This window comes from Nerophis ophidion, linkage group LG24, assembly GCF_033978795.1.
Source record: "Nerophis ophidion isolate RoL-2023_Sa linkage group LG24, RoL_Noph_v1.0, whole genome shotgun sequence".
In the NCBI taxonomy this organism is placed as follows: Eukaryota; Metazoa; Chordata; class Actinopteri; order Syngnathiformes; family Syngnathidae; genus Nerophis; species Nerophis ophidion.
In genome coordinates this window covers 8,028,085-8,048,047 of record NC_084634.1, presented here as the reverse complement: position 1 = coordinate 8,048,047, position 19,963 = coordinate 8,028,085, and the positions used below count along the sequence as shown (strand labels likewise).

The 19,963-nt window shown below is 36.6% G+C and overlaps 1 protein-coding gene across 2 annotated transcripts in view; it reads left to right on the top strand.

Moving 5' to 3' along the window:
- The window catches only part of esr2b (estrogen receptor 2b), a 107,355-nt gene that overhangs the window by 4,056 nt on the left and 83,336 nt on the right, over positions 1-19,963 (top strand). The window contains exon 1 of one of the 2 annotated variants that reach the window (XM_061886297.1): positions 6,376-6,642. The exons of the other annotated variant lie outside the window; for it this stretch is intronic. The gene's annotated coding sequence lies outside the window, so the exon portion shown is untranslated. Of the gene's footprint in view, positions 1-6,375; positions 6,643-19,963 lie in introns of those variants that run through there. 2 annotated transcript variants of the gene reach the window in all.

The following is a 19,963-nucleotide window of genomic DNA, read 5'->3' as shown; positions in this document are numbered from 1 at the left end:
GTCGTGTTTGGAGGAAGAAGAATACTGAGTTGCATCCCAAGAACACCATACCTACTGTGAAGCATGGGGGTGGAAACATCATGCTTTGGGGCTGTTTTTCTGCTAAGGGGACAGGACGATCGATCCGTGTTAAGGAAAGAATCAATGGGGCCATGTATCGTGAGATTTTGAGCCAAAACCTCCGTCCATCAGTGAGAGCTTTCAATGGTTGACCAAATCCTTATTTTCCACCATAATTTACAAATAAATTCTTTAAAATTCCTACAATGTGAATTCCTGGATTTTTTTTTTCACATTCTGTCTCTCACAGTTGAAGTGTACCTAAGATGAAAATGACAGACCTCTGTCATCATTTTAAGTGGGAGAACTTGCACAATCGGTGGCTGACTAAATACTTTTTTGCCCCACTGTATTTTATTTTTGGAGAGAGATTATAGATCAGGGGTGTCTAAACTTCTTTTTTTTTTACCATGGACTGAAAATCCAAATATTATATAAATTTGATATTTATTTAAAGACAAAACATTTTGTTATTGGCGACCAAGTATATTTTTGATTAATTATTACTTTAAAAAATGTGATTTAAAAAAAAAAGTCTTACATGTTTACTTTTTTTTTTATATATACAAACTGTTAATATTTGAAAATACACCACTTTGAAAAATTTTTGCAGACAAGTTCGGTATATTTGCATAAAGTATCGGATCAGTATCGCCGTTACCAGCCTGAATTATAATAATAATTAACCCCGATACAATATCCCACCTTTATACCCTACTGTGCAATACTACCCTTCGAGTGCAATACGTGCGACACTGATTGTTATTTATTACTTCGGTACTCTTGTTTTGTTGTGTATATTGTACAGTATTTTGTATTTCTATAGTTTTTTGTATATTGCACAGGATTGCTTATTATTTTTATTGGATAGTAGTCCGTTTATTTCAATTGTTAGTTTTTCCTTTATTACCTCTTGTGTTATTTATTTTTTACCCCATATTTGTTCCCTGTATTGCACCTTAAGCTGGAGTTCTTATTCTCGTTATATGCAAATATAATGACAATAAAGTCCATTCTATTCTATTCTTTTCTATTCTGAATTGTACTTGGTATTGGATAGGAAAGAAAACCAGTGATATTGCACCTCACTGCTATTTATTTATTTTGTTTAATAAGCCTTTATTTATAAATTTCAACATTTACAAACAGTTGAAAATAATAATCAAATTAAATAAAAAACCGTACAAAACCGTAAAAAAACCCCAGCTCCAAGGGGTTGTAAATTCAAGGTAACCAAAATAGAATGCAATATGTACAGTGGGGCAAAAAAGTATTTAGTCAGCCACCGTTTGTGCAAGTTTTCCCTCTTAAAATGATGACAGAGGTCTGTAATTTTCATCATAGGTACACTTCAACTGTGAGAGACAGAATGTGAAAAAAAAATCCAGGAATTCACATTGTAGGAATTTTAAAGAATTTATTTGTAAATTATGGTGGAAAATAAGTATTTGGTCAACCATTCAAAGCTCTCACTGGCTCAAAATCTCACGATACATGGCCCCATTCATTCTTTCCTTAACACGGATCAATCGTCCTTTCCCCTTAGCAGAAAAACAGCCCCAAAGCATGATGTTTCCACCCCCATGCTTCACAGTAGGTATGGTGTTCTTGGGATGCAACTCAGTATTCTTCTTCCTCCAAACACGACGAGTAGAGTTTATACCAAAAAGTTCTATTTTGGTTTCATCTGACCACATGACATTCTCCCATGTGCTCTCCGGCAAACTTCAGAAGGGAGACACGTCCGGCACTGCAGGATTTGATTCCCTGTCGCCGTAGTGTGTTACTGATGGTAACCTTTGTTACTTTGGTCCCAGCTCTCTGCAGGTCATTCACCAGATCCCCCCGTGTGGTCCTGGGATTTTTGCTCACCATTCTCATGATCATTTTCACCCCACGGGATGAGATCATTGCTCCCACAGTTGATTTTTCCCAACAAGCTGCTTGCCTATTGTAGATTCACTCTTCCCAGTCTGGTGCAGGTCTACAATTCTTTTCTTGGTGTCCTTCGACAGCTCTTTGGTCTTGGCCATAGTGGAGTTTGGAGTCTGACTGTTTGAGGCTGTGGACAGGTGTCTTTTATACAGATAACAGGTTCAAACAAGTGCCATTAATACAGGTAACGAGTGGAAGACAGAAGAGCTTCTTAAAGAAGAAGTTACAGGTCTGTGAGAGCCAGAGATCTTCATTGTTTGAAGTGACCAAATACTTATTTTCCACCATAATTTACAAATAAATTATTTAAAATTCCTACAATGTGAATTCCTGGATTTTATTTTTTCACATTCTGTCTCTCACAGTTGAAGTGTACCTATGATGAAAATTACAGACCTCTGTCATCATTTTAAGTGGGAGAACTTGCACAATCGGTGGCTGACTAAATACTTTTTTGCCCCACTGTATGTGTGTATATATATATATATATATATATATATATATATATATATATATATATATACACACAGGACTGTCTCAGAAAATTAGAATATTGTGATGAAGTCCTTTTATTTTCTGTAATGCAACTAAAACAGGAAAATGTCATACATTCTGGATTCATTACACATCAACTAAAATATTGCAAGCCTTTTATCATTTTAATATTGCTGATTATGGCATACAGCTTAAGAAAACTCAAAAATCCTATCTCAAAAATTGTGAATATTTTCTCAGACCAAGTTAAAAAAAAAAGATTTATAACAGCAAAACAAAATCAAACATTTGAAAATGTCAATTAATGCACTCAGTACTTGTTTGGGAATCCTTTTGCACGGATTACTGCATCAATGCGGCGTGGCATGGAGGCAATCGGGCTGTGGCATTGCTTAGGTGTTATGGATGCCCAGGATGCTTCAATAGCGGCCTTCAGCTCATTTGCATCATTGGGTCCGGTGTCTTTCAGCTTCTTCTTCACAATACCCCACAAATTCTCTATGGGGTTTAGGTCAGGGGAGATGGCAGGCCAATGGAGAACAGTAATGCCATGGTCAGTACACCAGTTACTGCAGGTTTTGGCACTGTGAGCAGGTGCCAGATCATGCTGGAAAATTAAGTCATCATCTCCATAGAGCTTTACAACAGATGTAAGCATATACACAGCTGCATTGACTCTGGACTTGATGAAACACAGTGGACCAAAACCAGCAGCTGACATGGCTCCCCAAACCATTGCTGACTGAGGGAACTTCCGTTGTGTAGAGTTCAGGAGTGGCTTGACCATGGGAATACGGCTATTGAAGCTGTATCTGTTGAAAAACTCTGGAGTCGATGATTTAATTTTCCAGCATGATCTGGCAACTGTTCATGGTGCCAAAACCAGCAGTAACTGGTGTACTGACCATGGCATTACTGTCCTCCATTGTCCTGCCAACTCCCCTGACCTGAACCTCATAGAGAATTTGTAGGTTATTGTGAAGAAGAAGCTGAAAGACACCAGGCCCAATAATGCAAATGAGCTGAAGGCCGCTATTGAAGCATCCTGGGCATCCATAACATCTCAGCAATGCCACAGGCCGATTTCCTCCATGCCACGCCGTATTGATGCAGTAATCCGTGCAAAAGGATTCCCAACCAATTACTGAGTGCATTAATTGACATTGATTTTGTTTTGCTGTTATAAATCTTTTTTTTTTTGTACTTGGTCTGAGGAAATATTCAAATTTTTTGAGATAGGATTTTTGAGTTTTCTTAAGCTGTATGCCATAATCAGCAATATTAAAATTAATAAAAGGCTTGCAATATTTCAGTTGATGTGTGATGAATCCAGAATGTATGACATTTCCATGTTTTTAGTTGCATTACAGAAAATAAAGGACTTTATTACAATATTCTAATTTTCTGAGACAGTCTTGTATATGTGTGTGTGTGTGTGTGTGTGTGTGTGTGTGTTGCATTCTACTTTAGTTACCTTGTATATATTGCATTCTATTTAGTGACCTTGTGTATGTATATATATATATATATATATATATATATATATATATATTAGGGGTGGGCAAATTAGTGCGTTAATTACAAGTTAACTCATCAATCTATTAACGCCGACAATTATTTTATCGCACATTTGCGTGTGGTATTTACATGCTTTTATTTTGTTAACGCCTTTTCTTAACAAGATGGCGTCGCCCGGCGTGGAGGGGCTCTTGGTAAAGATGGAACATTTGGCAAAAATACCGGACAATTCTGCAAATTTCATGGCTGGCTTACAGTGTGGTCACTCCGGGATCACTTACGACCGCCAGAAAATTCTGAATGTGGATCGATCGGGCCATTTTGGACTGAATGACGCGTGCTTGCTAGACCGGCTAGCTAGCATGGGAATACTTTGCTGGCTACATCCAGCGGCCTGTGAAGCAGCGGAGTATATGTGTTGTCTGTCTTTTTATCAATAATGCAGACGAGGAGTGTTGGCTGAGTTCTTAACGTTTGCTTTCAGAGCGTGCATATCACAACATACAAGATGCCGTCATGGCGACACAACCTATACCGGGCTACCGCGCATGCTCGTCACTCCTGTTGCATGCTGGGTAGGGTAGTTCTTTTATTCTCTGGCTCATAACATCACAATATAGTACCATGTATATGATGCGTTCAGTTTATCAAAGCACCAAGCAAACAATCGGAAAATTCCCATCATATCAATTCCTAGATATGGTCATAATTATTTTAAGTACACTACGCAGAATAAACACAACATTATTAATATTGCTACTACGGATAATTTGATCAAAAATTCCCTAAAACAGCCCACTACCTATAATCTAGTTTTTTTAAACATAAGATCCCTGATAAAAAAAAAATGTTTCTGCTGTTACCTCAGAAATTGCCTGTTCAGATTTTATGATTGTGGCTCAGAGATTTGTATGTAGATTATATTTATTTTCCATAACAAACAGGATAACTTAAATACCCTGGCAGTGGCAATAAGCTTAAATGTTTGTATTTACATCTTTTGAGTTGATTTTCATAAAATATGCTATTTAACTGCTACTGTTTAACAAGGACTGATTTAAATTGTGTTTGCACAACAAATGTTTTGGCGCTTTTGTTCATGTGGGAGAATATTCCAATAAAGGTGCACTACACGCTACTTTTGAATTCATTATTGGGCTTTGCGTATACAATGCAGTTAATTGCGATTAATCAGAGAAATAGTGCGATTAACTTCGATTAAAATTTGTAATCATTACCCAGCCCTAATATATATATATTTATTTATTAGTGTGTGTGTGTGTGTGCTGCATTCTACTTTAGTTACCATGTATATATTGCATTCTATTTTAGTGACCTTGTGTATATATGTATATGTGTGTATATATATATATATATATAACTGTGATTTTTTTTTTTTTACAAGAATACATGTTTAAAAAATGTTTTTTCTTCCATCTTTATGCAATCAGAAGGAGCGTTTCCAACCTGTAAAATGTTTCTTTTTAAAAGTTTCATTATAAATATCATATAAAATAACACATTGCCAGAATAAGTTTGAATCGAGAATCAATTCTAAATCGAATCAATCAAAGAAATCATGTTTTTCTGCCATCTTTATGCAATCAGAAGGTAATGTTTTAACCTGTAACATGTTTTTAAAAAAGGCTCATCATAAATATTATACTATATATATATATATATATATATATATATATATATATACATATATATATATTAGTGTGTGTGTCTGCTGCATTCTACTTTAGTTACCATGTATATATTGCATTCTATTTTAGTGACCTTGTGTATGTATGTGTGTGTGTGTGTATATATATATATATATATATATATATATATATATATATATATATATATATATATATATATATATATATATATATATATATATATATATATATATATATATATATATATATATATATATATATATATATATATATATATATATATATATGTGTGTGTGTGTGTGTATATGTGTATATATGTATATGTGTGTGTATATATTTATGTATATGTATAGATATATGGTAAACAAACTGCAAAACCATAGGCTCACTCAATTGCAGTAAATAACTTAAATCTGGAACACAGCATCATAATTTTCACAGTTTTTTGGTTGTTAAAGTTAGAGAGTTTTTTAATGTAGAGTTCTAAATCTTTTTTTAAAGGCACAAAAAACAGTTCGGGTATTGAGAAACTTACATTTATGAATATAAAACTTAGCCAATAGTACTGCTATTTTTTTAGTAATGTATTTTTTATTTATTTGTTTGTCCCCATTTGCGTTCCAAAACTTTACAACTTCCGGGCTGAAGTTCATCTCCGCCTCCACTTCGTGTTTTTCCGGAAAAGGGGGCGTGTCCTGTGACGTCACCCCGGCAAGCCGACGCTGTCAGGATCGCTGTGAGGAGGAGGAGGAGGAGGAGAGAACACTTGTTGCCGATCGGGCACAAGAAGAATAACTAAGAGAAGTTTCCCGGGAGAAAAGAACAAAAAAAACAAAAAAAAAACACGCGTGGGATTAAGCGTCTCTCACGTGGCGCGAGCACGTGCACTTTCACTTTTACTCTTCAACCTTGGCGGCAAGATCCCCACCTTTCCCTCTGGATCAGCAAAGAGAAAAAGTGGCAGGTTGGTGAAAAGTACACAGGTTCGAGTCCGGTTCGCGGTCGTCATCAGTCGAGCCGGTTCCACTTCCACCTTTCGTGCTTGCGTGGACGTGACAGATAACGAGGAGCTGGTGGAACTGGTGGAGACGCGCGTTCACTTTGATCACTCTCCCGTTCTGTGGGGCGTCCACGGGCGTCACGTTTGGCGGACGCGGTCGGCTCGAGATGAAACAGGGATTGCGCAATGTCACGTGACGTGCATGTCAACATTATGTTTACATCAGTGGTTCTTCACCTGGGTTCGATCGAACCCTTGGGGGTTAGGCGAGTCGGGCTCAGGGCTTCGGCACACCCGACTCATGGTGTGAATAAAAACTTCTCCCTGTCGGTGTATTAGTGAAGTGAAATATATTTATATAGCGCTTTTCTCTAGTGACTGAAAGCACTTTACATAGTGAAACCCAATATCTAAGTTACATTCAAACCAGTGTGGGTGGCACCGGGAGCAGGGGGGTAAAGTGTCTTGCCCAAGGACACAACGGCAGTGACTAGGATGGCGGATGCGGGAATCGAACCTAAACCGCCCCTAAACGCAGAAGTCAGACTGATTTGCGGGTGTGTCATTTGTTGTGAGTTTCGGTTTTGCACCAGTAAAAAACATGGTAATACTTTCGGAAGGGAACATTAATTAGTTGCGTATTAACATGCAAATTAGTAACATAGTGGCTCTTAACTAAATACCCATTAATGCCTTATTCAGCATGGGCTTATTATAACCCGAACCAAATAACTCCGTGTAATTTCATTTGGCCCTTGAGGCATTATGAAATTAACAATAGAGCTGGCCCGCATTCACTGCTAATACTCATGCTTGCCAACGCTCCCGATGTTCCCGGACTCCCAAATTTCAGTGCCGCTCCCGAAAACCTCTCGGGGCAACCATTCTCCCGTATTTCACCTGATTTCCACCCGGACGACAATACTGGCACTGCCTTTAGCGTCCTCTACAACCTTTACAACCTGTCGTCAAGTCCGTTTTTCCTACATAGAAATAGCGGGCCAACCCAGTCACATAATGTATGCGGTTTTTACACAAACACACAAGTGAATGCAAGGCATTCTTGTTCAAAAGCCATACAGGTCACACTGAGGGTGGCCGTATAAACAACTTTAACACTGTTACAAATAAGTGCCACACTTTGAGCCCACACCAAACAAGAATAACAAACACATTTTGGGAGAACATCTGCACCGTAACACAACAGAACAAATACCCAGAACCCCTTGCAGCACTAACTCTTCTCTTGCTCCTTCAATACTTGAATGTTTGATTAATTTATTATTGTTATTTTATTTGCAAATTCATTATTAGCCTGTGATTTTTTATTTTTTATTTTTATATATTTACCTCAGAGGGCTGCAAATAGAAAAGAGGCATTCAATTTTTATTTAAATTGTATTTGATGTGCAATTGATATTTTTTTTTATTATTGTTATTATTTTTATTATTTAAAACTCGATTTTACATGTCACTTTAAAGTTATATAAGCCTTGCATGTTCAATATTCAATGCAAAACTTGTTTGGGTCCCTATTAAAAGGTTCATTTGTTCAACCTTGGCCCGTGGCTTTGTTCGGTTATAAATTTTGGCCCCTGCTCTAAATTAAGTCTTTGTTCCTTAGAACAGTGGTTCTTGGGGTACTTGATGGTATGCCAAGGGGTACGTAAGATATTTTTTTTAAATATTCTAAAAATTGCAACAATTCAAAAATCCTTTATCAATATATTTATTGAATAATACTTCAACAAAATATGAATGTAAGTTCAAAGACTTTGAAAAAAAATACAACAATGCAATATTCAGTGTTGACAGCTAGATTTTTTGTGGACATGTTCCATAAATACTGATGATAAAGATTTCTTTTTTTGTGAAGAAATGTTTCGAATGAAGTTGATGAATCTCTATTACAATCCCCAAAGAGGGCACTTTAAGTGAATGATTACTTCTACGTGTCGAAATCTTTGTTTATATTTGAATCACTTTTTTATTTTTCAACAAGTTTTTAGTTGTTTTTTTTCCAAATAGTTCAAGAGAGACCAGTAGAAATGAGCAATATTTTGCACCGTAATACAATTTAATAAATCAGAAACTGACGACATAGTGCTGTATTTTACTTCTTTATCTCTTTTCTTCAACCAAAAATGCTTTGCTCTGATTAGGGGGTACTTGAATTAAAAAAAATGTTCACAGGCTGCCTTAGAATATGTTCCCCGAGTGTCCAAAAGAACTCTAAATTAAATATTTGTTACTTAAAATATGTTCCCCTTCCTAAAGTGTTACCAAAAACATATAACTTTGTCTTGAATTTGAAAAACAAGAAGGGTTCGGTGAATGCGCATTTGAAACTGGTGGGGTTTGGTACCACCGACAAGGTTGAGAACCACTGGTTTACATGCAATGTGAATGAAATGTCCTCATGTTATATTATTATTATTCAACATGTCCGGCAAAGCAGAGTTGTTGTGACCTTTCCATTTGACGAAATTGGAGAGAATTCGAGCATGTTGTTCCTCGAGTCTGCAAATGATTCGGTGGGAAACCGTTGTGACCTTTGACCGGCTTGATGCGTCCACCCGTGTCCAAAAGGCGTTGAGTTGTGTGTGTGTGTGTGTGTGTGTGTGTGTGTGTGAGAAGGAGAAGGGAGCCGACACATGGTTGTTTAAAATGCAGTGGGACCTCCATTGCCGGACTTGATTGGTTGTTAACACGGTTGGTAAACGCGGAAAGGTGCATAGTAAAGTGGAGTTCTGTGGAAGAATCAATGTACACTTGAAGCGTTGGTTCTAGCCTCTACTAAAGTCCTGGTTTTAGTAAAAAAACTGCACCTTCCACAACGTTATTATATTTATATATATGTATTATATATTTATTTATTTGTAGGCACTGCGATGAGGTGGCGACTTGTCCAGGGTGTACAACGCCTTCCACTCGAGGGTGCATAGTAAAGTAGAGTTCTCTGGAAGAATCTATGGACAGTTGAAGCGTTGGTTCTAGCCTCGACTAAAGTCCTGGTTTTAGTAAAAAACTGCACCTTCCACAACGTTATTATATATATATATATATATATATATATATATATATATATATATATATATATATATATATATATATATATATATATATATATATATATATATATATATATATATATAATATATATATATATAATATATATATAATATATATAGGCCCTGCGATGAGATTGCGACTTGTCCAGGGTGTACGCCGCCTTCCACCCGATTGTAGCTGAGATAGGCGCCAGCGACCCCAAAAGGGAATAAGCGGTAGAAAATGGATGGATGGATATATATATATATATATATATGTGTGTGTATAGATATACATCTATATGTATATTTACACATATGTACTGTATATACACGCATGCATGTATGTATATAGATATGTACACATGTATATACACTCGTACACATATATGTATGCATACTACATACATATAAAAATGCCTATATGTGTGTGTGTGTGTGTGTGTGTGTATATATGTGTGTGTATATATATACACATATGTATACACACACATATATATATATATATATATGTATGTGTATGTATATATATATATATATATATATATGTATATATATACACACATATATATACACACACATATATATATATATACACATATATATGTGTGTGGATATATATATACATACATACATACATATATAGATATATATATATATATATACTGTACATACATATACATCTATATATACACACACACACAGATACATATATACATACATATATATATATACACACATAAATATATATATATATATATATTTATATATATATATATATATATATATATATATATATATATATATATATATATATGTGTGTGTGTGTATATAATTATGTATATATATATATATGTGTGTATATATATATGTATGTATGTGTGTGTATATATATATACATTTATATACATATATATATATGTATATATGTATACATATATGTGAATATGTATATATGTGTGTGTGTGTATATATACATATATATGTGTATGTATGTGTATATATATGTACTATATATATATATATATCCATCCATTTCTACCGCTTATTCCCTTTCGGGGTCGCGGGGGGCGCTGGCGCCTAACTCAGCTACAATCGGGCGGAAGGCAGGGTACACCCTGGACATATATATATATATATATATATATATATATATATATATTAGGGCTGCAACCAACGATTAATTTGATAAACGATTACTCCGTCGATTATTACTTTGATTAATCGATTAAGAATCGGATAAAAAAGACAAACTACATTTTATCCTTTCCAATACTTTATTTATAAAAGATGCATACTGGCACCATGTCCTTTGGACTTGCCAAATATAACAATAACAAGGCAAGTGTTAGAAAAATGTTTTTTTTTTTTTTATAAAGTGCACAATTGTCATGCACAAAAGCAATAATTTTGCTTAGGGGAATTTCAAACCTGCTTACTACTTATTCCAACCATTCTGCAATGTTGGATGCTGAATGTCTTTCCTCTAGTGGCGTGGTCGTAAGGCCGATTGACTTCATGTTCCATTTGTCTCCAATGTAGTGGCATGTATTGCCGAGGTAGGCTTCAGTAGCTGCACTAGTCCACACATTAGTGGGTGGCTTTAATGTCAGTTTACACAGCTTGAAATGTCTGTTCATACTTCCTCTCCTTCAGTTTGGTAAAATGGGTCCTCGAGGGAAGAGTGTAACCAGGGTTGAGGACGTAAGTCATTTTTCTGAAACCGTCATCCTCCACCATTGATAGTCGCCTCATGTCAGTTAGCAACATATTCAGGATAGCATCAGTCAATGCAGCCGCTGGCTTTGGTGTGCACACCTTCCTTTGTACGAAGTCGCTAATGCTGGCTTGTTTCTTTCTGAAATGAGAGAAACCACATCGTGAACGTACATAGTAGCATCATTTACATGTAACTCAATACAGATTTAGTTGATTTATTTAATAATTTCTGATGTAAAAGGCACATTTTTTCATGTCATGGTCACTGCTGCCTAGTTTTTCTTGCTATATTGTTATTTTTGCTGTTATATTTTTATCCTTATGTTGCTTTTTTATTTTTATTCTTGTAATATTAAAAAAAAAAATTTTTTTTTTCATTTAAACCCCCGTTATTTACTTTTTGAATTCGATGTAATAATGAATAATTTCTGATGTAAAAGGCACATTTTTTCATGTCATGGTCACTGCTGCCTAGTTTTTCTTGCTATATTGTTATTTTTACTGTTATATTTTTATCCTTATGTTGCTTTTTTATTTTTATTCTTGTAATATTAAAAAAAATAAAAATTTTTTTCATTTAAACCCCCGTTATTTACTTTTTGAATTCGATGTAATAATTAATAATTTCTGATGTAAAAGGCACATTTTTTCATGTCATGGTCACTGCTGCCTAGTTTTTCTTGCTATATTATTTTTACTGTTATATTTTTATCCTTATGTTACTTTTTTATTTTTTATTCTTGTAATATTAAAAAAAAATATTTTTTTTTTCATTTAAACCCCCGTTATTTACTTTTTAAATTCGATGTAATAATTAATAATTTCTGATGTAAAAGGCACATTTTTTCATGTCATGGTCACTGCTGCCTAGTTTTTCTTGCTATATTGTTATTTTTGCTGTTATATTTGTATCCTTATGTTGCTTTTTTATTTTTATTCTTGTAATATTAAAAAAAATATATATTTTTTTCATTTAAACCCCCGTTATTTACTTTTTGAATTCGATGTAATAATTAATAATTTCTGATGTAAAAGGCACATTTTTTCATGTCATGGTCACTGCTGCCTAGTTTTTCTTGCTATATTGTTATTTTTGCTGTTATATTTTTATCCTTATGTTACTTTTTTATTTTTATTCTTGTAATATTAAAAAAAATATTTTTTTTTTCATTTAAACCCCCGTTATTTACTTTTTGAATTCGATGTAATAATTAATAATTTCTGATGTAAAAGGCACATTTTTTCATGTCATGGTCACTGCTGCCTAGTTTTTCTTGCTATATTGTTATTTTTACTGTTATATTTTTATCCTTATGTTACTTTTTTATTTTTATTCTTGTAATATTAAAAAAAAAAAAAAAAAAATTCATTTAAACCCCCGTTATTTACTTTTTAAATTCGAGGTCAATTCTGTACATTGCTGGTGGAATTTAAATGTTCCTGAGGAAACTCCCTGAGGGAATCAATAAAAGTACCATCTATCTATCTATCTATCTATCTATCTATCTATCTATCTATCTATCTATCTATCTATCTATCTATCTATCTATCTATCTATCTATCTATCTATCTATCTATCTATCTATCTATCTATCTATCTATCTATCTATCTACCTAATTACACCACCACATAAAAAAAAAAAAGCTAAATGGACATTGGGGATGCAGCATACAACAATAATAACACAGAAATGTAACTCATCAGATCAGAACTGAATCAGATATTATAAACGTTTCTGTTGTGAAAAATAAAGGATTAATTTTAGGCTGCCTGTGAATAATAGCATGAAATATTGCAGCACTTTAATAACGTTTATATTACTTAAGTGTCACTCAAATATTATATAGCTTTATTGGGTCCGGCTACATTGATCCATTATGAAACCAACCTGAGATATTTCTGTCCGTTTATTGCAGGGGTGTCAAACTCAAACACAGAGTGGGCCAAAATTTAAAAGGTTGAACAAATTAACCTTTTAATAGGGACCCAAACAAGTTTTGCAATGAATATTGAACAAGCAGGGCTTATATGACTTTATAGTGACATGCAAAATCGAGTTTCAAATAATAATACTTGAAAAACATCAATGGCGTATCAAATAAAATTGAGATAAAAATTGAATGCCTCTTTTCTATCTGCAGCCTTCCGAGGTAAATATCCAAATAAACTTTTTCCACAGGCTAATAATACATTTGAAAATAAAATAACAATAATGAATGAATCAAACATTCAAGCCTTGAAGTAGCAAGAGAAAGTGCATGAATAAATTAATTATTGCTCAGTTTGCTACACTGATTTGCTTGAACAATGAATATGGAACAAACAACGCTTATATAACTTAATAGTGCAAAATCAACTGTATATTAAATAAAATCTAAATAAAAAATTGAATGCCTCTTTTCTATATGCAGCCTTCTGAGGTAAATATCAACATTAACTTTTTCCACAGGCTAATACAGTTGAAAATAAAATAACAAAGAGGTGAGCGGGGTTTGGTGGTAGCGGGGGGTGTATATTGTAGCATCCCGGTAGAGTTAGTGCTGCAAGGGGTTCTGGGTCTTTGTTCTGTCGTGTTTATGTTCTGTTACGGTGTGGATGTTCTCCCGAAATGTGTTGGTCCTTCTTGTTTGGTGTGGGTTCACAGTGTGGCGCATATTTGTAACCGTGTAAAGTGTTTATGCGGCCACCCTCCGTGTGATCGGAATGGCTGTTGACCAAGTATGCGTTGCATTCACTTATGTGTGTGTAGAAGCCGCGTTTATCATGTGACAGGGGCCGGCACGCTGTTTGAACGGAGGAAAAACGGACGTGACGACTGGTTGTAGAGAATGCTAGAGGCAGTGCCTTAACACACCCAATATTGTTGTCCGGCTAGAAATCGGGAGAAATTCGGGAGAATGGTCGCCCCAGGAGACTTTCGAGAGGGGCACTGAAAATCGGGAGGGTTGGCAAGTATGAGTATTAGTGGTGAATGCGGTGTTATCATACCGGCGGGCCAGCTCTGATGTTAATTTAGTATTGCCTCAGGGGCCAAATGAAATTACACGGAGGGCCAAATTTGGCCCGCGGGCCAGAGTTTGACACCCATGGTTTATTGCCTTAAAAAAAATCTCCTCGTTAACAACATATTAAAAACACACAAAGACGGACAAAACGGATCAATGTACTCGGACTATGGACTTAAAAAGTTACATAGCGTGAGTTTTTCTCTTCATCCATGGATCCAACATGCTTCCTCTTTGCGGAGCAAAGCCCACCTTTTGCTGATAAAAAACGGAGGCTAAGTAGCTAAAACTGTAACTCAAAGCGGTTGTCTAACAACCTGAAGCTATGCAGCGAGACTGCGGGAGTTTGGACACTTTTCAAGCATTTCTGATCGCACAAAGTGATCTCTAAGACAGGCTGATCCTTCATCAGCTTGCGTCCCGGTAGTGCCTTCCCTTTCGCTGTGATAACGATACACTCTGGCATATTTTCCAGTCTCTTTGCGGAACAAAGCCCAGCTTTTGCTGATAAAAAACGGAGGCTAAGTAGCTAAAACTCTAACTCAAAGCGGTTGTCTAAAAACCTGAAGCTATGCAGCGGGACTGCGGGAGTTTGGACACTTTTCAAGCATTTCTGATCGCACAAAGTGATCTCTAAGACAGGCTGATCCTTCATCAGCTTGCGTCCCGGTAGTGCCTTCCCTTTCGCTGTGATAACGATACACTCTGGCATATTTTCCGGTCTCTTTGCAGAGCAAAGCCCACCTTTTGCTGATAAAAAACGGAGGCTAAGTAGCTAAAACTGTAACTCAAAGCGGTTGTCTAACAACCTGAAGCTATGCAGCGAGACTGCGGGAGTTTGGACACTTTTCAAGCATTTCTGATCGCACAAAGTGATCTCTAAGACAGGCTGATCCTTCATCGGCTTGCGTCCCGGTAGTGCCTTCCCCTTCGCTGTGATAATGTTCCGCTCTGGCATATTTTCCGGTCTCTTTGCGGAACAAAGCCCACCTTTTGCTGATAAAAACCAGAGGCTAACTAGCTAAAACTAACTCAAAGCGGTCGTCTAGCAACCTGAAGCTATGCAGCGGGACTGCGGGAGTTTGGACGCGTTTCAAGCGTTTCTGATCACACAAAGTGATCTCTAAGACAGGCCGACCGGTGTGAGGTGATCCTTCATCGGCTTGTGTCCCGGTAGTGCCTTCCCCTTCGCTGTGATAAAGATCCGCTCTGGCATATTTTTCGGTCTCTTTGTGGAACAAAGCCCACTTTTCGCTGATAAAAACCGGAGGCTGACTAGCTAAAACTCTAACTCAAAGCGGTTGTCCAGCAGACTGAAGCTATGCAGCAAGACTGTGTGAGTTAGGACACTTTTCAAGCGTTTCTGATCGCACAAAGTGATCTCTAAGACATGCTGATCCTTCATCAGCTTGCGTCCTGGTAGTGCCTTCCCTTTCGCTGTGATAACGATACACTCTGGCATATTTTCCGGTCTCTTTGCAGAGCAAAGCCCACCTTTTGCTGATAAAAAACGGAGGCTAAGTAGCTAAAACTCTAACTCAAAGCGGTTGTCTAACAACCTGAAGCTATGCAGCGAGACTGCGGGAGTTTGGACACTTTTCAAGCATTTCTGATCGCACAAAGTGATCTCTAAGACAGGCTGATCCTTCATCGGCTTGCGTCCCGGTAGTGCCTTCCCCTTCGCTGTGATAATGTTCCGCTCTGGCATATTTTCGGTCTCTTTGCGGAACAAAGCCCACCTTCTGCTGATAAAAACCAGGGGCTAACTAGCTAAAACTAACTCAAAGCGGTTGTCTAGCAACCTGAAGCTATGCAGCGGGACTGCGGGAGTTTGGACGCTTTTCAAGCATTTCTGATCGCACAAAGTAATCTCTAAGACAGGCTGTTGAAATAAACTTGTCGGAAATGGGATAATCAACCAATTTTACTGGTTGATGTCTTCTTTAGTGATTGGTCTGGTGCTCGAGTGGCAGGTGTCGGGTCTGTGGGTTTGCAAGCACCTTCGAGTCGCCGTGTTTTGAATTCCAGTCCAATCTTGTGCCGCAGCCGCCAATGACTTCATCATTTGGACTATGTGCTTGGCGGAGAGGGAGGGCGGAGTCTAGCGAGGCGAGGAAGTGGAGCAGCGCGGCGGCCTTGAGGCCGCCGGGAATAACTGGCTGCGGAGGAGTGGAGGACGGAGGAAGGAGGAAAGTCCTGCGGCGGCCACAAATAAGCACATCCTCTCCCGCCGTTTGAAAGACATTCCAGCGAAACATGGCCGAGGTCACCATGCTCGACTTTTCCTGGTTGCCTCCCGCAGAAGGTGGCGACACTCGCACGCCCTCACCAGGCAAAGCGGGGCTACGTGTCAAGAGCCCTGTTGATTTTGAAAGAGATGGGATGTTAGATGTAGCAAGTCCCCGACTGGTGGTTTCTTCTATGGCGGGTTTATCTGGAACAGTCCTCAAAATATTCCATGTTCCACGTTGTTACTCGACGTCAAGAACCCTATTGCTTTTGAATAATCCAACACCAGGTGGCTGACATAGTAGCTGGGGTCAAAGTTCCATCTGTGACGTGTTTGCCGTCTCTTGTTTTTACCAGGCCCTGAATGTCAAGGTCACTATTCGTTTTTAAACAGCCTAGGGATTTTTCTTGGCATTGTTCAAGCTGTTTGGGTTTATGTCGAGAACCCTGTTTGTTTTGATCTCTTTGGTTCCATCTCAAGAACTCATGTTTTTTTAACCCTTTGTCTCTATTCTAAACCTTTTGCTTTTATCTCAAGAATATTGTTAGTTTTGAGCTCTTTGGTTCTGAAATTTGGAATTTTATCTCAAGAACCCTGCTTTTTTTGAGTTTTTGGTTTCATGTGAAGCACCCTGTTGGTTTTGAGATTTTTTGTTCCATCTCGAGAACCCCTTTTGTTTTTAAGCTATTTGTTTCCGAAATGTTTGGCTCCATTACTTGTTTGTCTTTGTGTGCTCAAGTTTAAAATATTTTGGTTGTACGTCAAGAAGCCTGTTGTTTTTTAGCTCTTTGCTTCCGCCTTGAGCGCTTTTTTTTTTTTTTTTTTTAAACCTTTGGCTCTTCTGAACTTTTTGCTTCTATCTCAAGAACACTGTTAGTTTTTAGCTCTTTGGCTCTGAACTTTTTGATTCTATCTCAAGAATCCTGCTTGTTTGCTTCTATCTCAAGAACACTGTTAGTTTTGAGCTCTTTGGTTCTGAACTTTTTGATTCTATCTCAAGAACCCTGCTTGGTTTGAGTTTTTTGTTTCAAGTGAAGAACCCTGTTGGTTTTGAGATTTTTTGTTCCATCTCGACAACCTTTTGGTTTAAAGCGATTTGGTTCTGAAATGTTTGCCTCCATCTCCTGTTTGTTTTTGTGTGTTTTGGTTGTAAAATATTTTGGTTATATGTCGAGATTCCTGTTTCTTTTGAGCTGGTTGGTTCCATCTCAAGAACCCATTTGTTTTTAAGCTATTTGTTTCCGAAATGTTTGGCTCCATTACTTGTTTGTCTTTGTGTGCTTAAGTTATAAAATATTTTGGTTGTATGTCAAGAACCCTGTTATTTTTTAGCTCTTTGCTTCCGCCTTGAGGTCTTTTTTTTTTTTTTTTTAAACATTTGGCTCTTCTGAACTTTTTGCTTCCATCTCAAGAACACTGTTAGTTTTTAGCTCTTTGGCTCTGAACTTTTTGATTCTATCTCAAGAATCCTGCTTGTTTGCTTCTATCTCAAGAACACTGTTAGTTTTGAGCTCTTTGGTTCTGAACTTTTTGATTCCATCTCAAGAACCCTGCTTGGTTTGAGTTTTTGGTTTCAAGTGAAGAACCCTGTTGGTTCTGAGATGTTTTGTTCCATCTCGAGAACCTTTTGTTTTAAAGCTATTTGGTTCTGAAAAGTTTGCCTCCATCTCCTTTTTGTTTTTGTGTGTTTTGGTTGTAAAATATGTTGGTTATATGTCGAGATTCCTGTTTCTTTGGAGCTGGTTGGTTCCATCTCAAGAACCCCTTTTGTTTTCAAGCAATTTGTTTCCGAAATGTTTGGCTCCATTACTTGTTTGTCTTTGTGTGCTTAAGTTTAAAATATTTTGGTTGTACGTCAAGAAGCCTGTTGTTTTTTAGCTCTTTGCTTCCGCCTCGAGCTCTTTTTTTTTTTTTTTTTTTTTTTTAAACCTTTGGCTCTTTTGAACTTTTTGCTTCTATCTCAAGAACACTGTTAGTTTTTAGCTCTTTGGCTCTGAACTTTTTGATTCTATCTCAAGAACACTGTTAGTTTTGAGCTCTTTGGTTCTGAACTTTTTGATTCTATCTCAAGAACCCTGCTTGGTTTGAGTTTTTTGTTTCAAGTGAAGAAACCTGTTGGTTTTGAGATTTTTTGTTCCATCTGGAGAACCTTTTGGTTTAAAGCTATTTGGTTCTGAAAAGTTTGCCTCCATCTCCGTTTTGTTTTTGTGTGTTTTGGTTGTAAAATATGTTGGTTACATGTTAAGATTCCTGTTTCTTTTGAGCTGGTTGGTTCCATCTCAAGAACCCCTTTTGTTTTTAAGCTATTTGTTTCCAAAATGTTTGGCTCCATTACTTGTTTGTCTTTGTGTGCTTAAGTTTAAAATATTTTGGTTGTACGTCAAGAAGCCTGTTATTTTTTAGCTCTTTGCTTCCGCCTCGAGGTCTTTTTTTTTTTTTTTAACCTTTGGCTCTTCTGAACTTTTTGCTTCTATCTCAAGAACACTGTTAGTTTTTAGCTCTTTGGCTCTGAACTTTTTGATTCTATCTCAAGAATCCTGCTTGTTTGCTTCTATCTCAAGAACACTGTTAGTTTTGAGCTCTTTGGTTCTGAACTTTTTGATTCCATCTCAAGAACCCTGCTTGGTTTGAGTTTTTGGTTTCAAGTGAAGAACCCTGTTGGTTTTGAGATTTTTTTGTTCGATCTCGAGAACCTTTTGGTTTAAAGCTATTTGGTTCTGAAAAGTTTGCCTCAATCTCCTTTTTGTTTTTGTGTGTTTTGGTTGTAAAATATTTTGGTTATATGTTGAGATTCCTGTTTCTTTTGAGCTGGTTGGTTCCATCTCAAGAACCCCTTTTGTTTTTAAGCTATTTGTTTCCAAAATGTTTGGCTCCATTACTTGTTTGTCTTTGTGTGCTTAAGTTTAAAATATTTTGGTTGTACGTCAAGAAGCCTGTTATTTTTTAGCTCTTTGCTTCCGCCTCGAGCTCTTTTTTTAAATTTTTTTTTAAACCTTTGGCTCTTCTGAACTTTTTGCTTCTATCTCAAGAACACTGTTAGTTTTTAGCTCTTTGGCTCTGAACTTTTTGATTCTATCGCAAGAATCCTGCTTGTTTGCTTCTATCTCAAGAACACTGTTAGTTTTGAGCTCTTTGGTTCTGAACTTTTTGATTCTATCTCAAGAACCCTGCTTGGTTTGAGTTTTTTGTTTCAAGTGAAGAAACCTGTTGGTTTTGAGATTTTTTGTTCCATCTGGAGAACCTTTTGGTTTAAAGCTATTTGGTTCTGAAAAGTTTGCCT